The sequence below is a fragment of the Gracilinanus agilis genome, chromosome 3, assembly GCF_016433145.1.
Source record: "Gracilinanus agilis isolate LMUSP501 chromosome 3, AgileGrace, whole genome shotgun sequence".
Taxonomy (NCBI): domain Eukaryota; kingdom Metazoa; phylum Chordata; class Mammalia; order Didelphimorphia; family Didelphidae; genus Gracilinanus; species Gracilinanus agilis.
In genome coordinates this window covers 184,420,676-184,425,249 of record NC_058132.1, presented here as the reverse complement: position 1 = coordinate 184,425,249, position 4,574 = coordinate 184,420,676, and positions in this window count along the sequence as shown.

Below are 4,574 nucleotides of genomic sequence, written 5' to 3'. Positions count from 1 at the left end.
ATATATCTTGACATTTCATCCTATACACTTTGTCACTGGTCCTTCTATGTAAACTTCTCCTAGTTACCCTGTTAATAACAATTTTTAAGATTTGCCAATATCTTCTTTTCTTCTAGGTATACAAATCTATTGAACTTATTGGGTCCCTTAAAGAAAAGATTCCCCCTTCTCTCTAAATTACCTTATGGTGATTCTCTTGAGTTCTGTGTTTGGGCAGCAAACTATCTGTTTAAGTCTAGTTTTTTTGTCATTAGTACTTGAAAGTTCTCAATTTTATTGAATGACCATACTTTCCCCCTGAATAAATATAGTCAGTTTTGTGGGATAGTTGATTCTTGGTTGTAGACCTAGTTCTCTTGCTTTCCAGAATATTATGTTCCATGCCTTCCAGTCCTTCAATGTAGTTGCAGCCAGATCCTGTATTATCCTAACTGTGGTTCCCTGGTATCTGAATGACTTCTTTCTAGCAGCTTGTGATATTTTTTCCTTGGTCTGGTAGTTTTTTTTTTTTAATTTGGCTATAATATTCCTGGAAGTTGTCAGTTGTGGATTAAATGTAGGAGATGATCTGTGGATTCTTTCAATTTCCACTTTTCCCTCTTGTTCGAGAATGTCAGGACAGTTTTCTCTGATAACTTCTTATAGTATGATGTCTAAACTTTTTATTTTCTCATGATGTTTTGTGTTATAGAGAAAGTAGGTAAATCTTAATCTTGTGGTTAAAAGGAGGGATAAAGGTGAGGTAGGTATTAGGAGGAGGAATGAAGGGGATGGCTGAATGAAGGGAAGGAATGAATGAGGTGGTATATTGGATGGTAAGGGAATAGATGGGGGTATTCAGGAGAGGCAGCTTAAAACAGGCTAGACACTGAGGCTAGAGACAGAGGATACTTGGGGGGGGGAGATAGGCTGAACCCTACAAGGCAAGGAAAGATATCTCTATAGATATGAAGAAGCTGGGCCATTCAGAAATGTTTAAATTCTCTTGTTAGTTTCTCAAGTCCCTTGAGGGAGGAGTCGAAGGGCTCCTCCCTGCCAGTCAAACTGATGGCAGGAGGAAGTCACAGGTAAAGACTTCCTGTCAAGATGGATGCCCGCAGTTTCTTCAAGAAAAAAGAAAATGATTCCTTCCCTCTTCAGCCCTTGCCTTAATTTTCGACACAATGATTCACCAGAGGGTTTGAATAGGTAACAAAGGGGATTTATTAATACCAGGATTAATCAGAAGGAGAGAGGGGTTTAGGGTTTTGAAATAGCTGCTTGGGAGAAGGCTGCAGGTGGGGGAAGGGTCACAGGAGGGTTAGATTGAGAGAGAGCCTGCTCTCCCAGTCAGGAAGATTTGGCTGCCTGAAAGTAAAATATTTACTAGATCAATAAAATCAGGGATAGCTTGATTTAGGGATGTCCTACTTGCCTACAGAAAACTGAACCCACAAAGTCTAGACACCAAAACCAAAAACCACCCTTCCTCCCAACCACCCCAAAGGGAAATTCAGGAAAGATAACAGGGGTATAATATGGAGAGGTCAGGGAGAGGTCCAGAGAAATCAGCTAAATTCAAATTGCCAGAGACAAAAGCAGAGGCCAAGGCAAAGCCAAAAGTCAAAAGCAGAGCCTCAGATGGAACTTTAGCTCTCCTCAAGCCTCAGGTTCCAACTGAACTTTTGTGAAGATTCTAAGACTTAACTGCCAGGGCTGTTTACAGTTGACTCTTTCCAGAGCAAAAGCCTCTGTTGCATCCTTGCATTATATCTGGTAAACCAATAATTCTTATATTGTCTCTTCTAGCTCTGTTCTCCATATCTTTGGTTGAATAAATGAGGTGTTTCATAGTCTCCTTAAATTTTTCATTTTGATTTATATATTCTTGATGACTTGTGAAGTCATTTGCTTCTAGTTGTTGAGTTCTATTTTTTTAAATACTGAATTTAATCCCTGGCTTTTTGGTCTTCCTTCTCCTTCTGGTCTCATTTTCTTTGAAGATCATCTTTTGCTTTCTTTGCTTTTTTTTTCAAACTGGCCAATTCTGGCCAATTTTGAATTATGAGATCTTCCAAAGCCTGTGTCCAGTTTGCTGGAGCTTCTTCCTCTTCTTCTAATTCATTTGCTCTCTTTTCACTTTCTTGAAAGAAGCTACCAATTGTCCTTTCTTTTCTCTTTTTCTGTCATTTAGTCATATTTTTTTCTTTTCTGTTCTGCTAGTTTAAATAGATGGATTTAATGGGCTTTGATGAAAGATCTTACCCGAGCTGGCAATGGAGGTTTGTAGTTACTTTCTCTGCAGTGTATGGTGGAGGGGTGTTGGAGTTTCCCTGCCCCCTGAAGACTTCTTGTCTGTCCAATTGATGAGACTAATCCTGCATTGATTGGATTAGTTTGTATTGCTTAATGTACCCTGAGGTTAAAACCTGGAGAGGGAAAAAAAGAAGTGAGGGGACAAGATGGAAGGTTTTTGCTCAGCTGTCCAGCAGCAGGGTCCCCTGCTCTGTCCTGTTGTTTGACATGGTTTTCTTTCCTCTTGAAGCCCTTTGTTCTCTATCTCAGCTTGATAAAGCCAGGTGGTCTGAGGTTTGGCTGAGTCTAAGTCGCTATCTTCCAAGCATTTTTGCTGTGTTTCTTTGGCTTTCTCCTACAGTCACCTCCCTGTGCCTGTGTTCAACTCCCCGAGTCCAGCACCAGCAAAACCCTCTCTATCTAGGCCAGTGTGCCTGCCCACCCAGAGATTTCAGGGGCCTCTGAAGACTCTGCTCAGTGCTTGGAGGAGGGGTCCTGGGATTTCCCTTCTAAACCCTCAAACCCAACAGTTAAAGAATTCAAGCCTTTTTCTTGGTATACCTCTTTAGCTGTCCAGAAGTAGGGTCCCCCTGCTTTGTCCCATTGTTAGATTTGGTCCTCTTTCTTCTCGAAGTGCATTGTTTTCCATCTTGGTGTGGAAGAGTGAGGAGGTTTTAAGATTCGCTCTATCTAAGCTGCCATCTTTCCAGAATTCCCCTGAACACTAATTTTAAATCCTACAATGGTTTGGGGTTGGGGAAAAGAGTGTTGGAGCAAGGTAGGCAATGATAGGGAAGATGATGATAAGGTTGGGAGGCACAATAATCATTCACATAATCATAGATTAGTGTTTGGAACATAAGGAAGCATGGACCCAATGGAGATAAAAGAATGCTTGAGGGAAGGTCTTTGAATGACATTTTAAAGGAGTTTAATTTGGGGGGGGCAGGAAATGAAATCTTATCTGTGCCAACTAAGGGTTAATTCATTAATATGTCAAAGTCATTTCAACTCTATTGATAAAACTTTAAATTAATATAGCCATATGATCTTAGATGTATCAGCACTGTTTACTGATATGCTTGTTTTCCTGCAAATGTATAGGACTTGTTTGAGTTTACATGTGATAGAATCAAAAGACTGGCACCGAAGCTGAGATGACTTCCTCTGACTCAGTACATATCACTAGGATGTGATTTTGGTTAGCATATGATACATCTTATAAGTTATGCCCTTTGATCTTTGGGACAGTTTGTATGTGACTTCTAGTTTCCCCTTTCCCCTAATATGATAAGACCAGCATAAGTGTAATGATATTATGTATTTGATCAGAACAGTCCTATTACTAGAAAAAATAAATTCCACCTTTGACACTTTGCCTCTGACACTGACATCTTGGAGTGGGAGAAAAAGTGCAATACTATTTTCCTTATATAATGATATGAAGACCACTGTACCCATAAGGGTGGGAAAGCAAGAGAGATTGAAGGCATAGGGTCACTGCCAATAGAAGTCAGGGCATTAGAAAGAGGAAATAGTTTTTCTTTTAACCCATCAAGAATTTACCTGTAGTCAGAATGGATTTTGACATCTGTTTCCCTCCATCTTTAAAATTCTACCTAGTTTCTAAGTTTCTTTCTTGCTCTGCTTTCCCTTTCCCCAACATATTGAGATAAATCCCTCTACTTGTAACAGAGAACATATAGCCTAGATGTCTTCATCTCACCTTACTTCCATATTTTCATCAAAACCAAACTTTATACTGAAGATTCCATATATCTTTGTACTCTCTCCAAGGCTGAATTTTAGCAAGTGTTGATATAATCCTGGCTCCCCATTATACACTAGTACTCTTTCCCACTTCTGATACTTTCCATCTGATATTACATTCCATTTACTCTCCGTATGTGTGTGTGTGTGTATGTATTATTTTCATGTTATCTCCCTCATTTGAATGTATACTCCTTGAGGACAGGAACTTTTTTTACCTTTCTCTATATACTCAGTGTTTAGCACAGTACTTGTCACATAGTAGTACTTACAGAATACTTGTTGATTGAGTCACAGACTATAACCCTTAAATCCTCTGCCACCATCATTTAGTAAAAGATTCCTTTCTTTTAAAATTCACAAGTATTATCAGCAAGTATCATCAACAATAGAGATAAGTTAGAAGCCTTCCCAATAAGACCATGAGTGAAGCAAGGATGCCCATTATTACTACTATTTTTAATATTGTACTAGAAATGCTAGCTTTAGTGATAAGAGAAAAAGAAATTGAAGGAATTAAAGATGGCAAC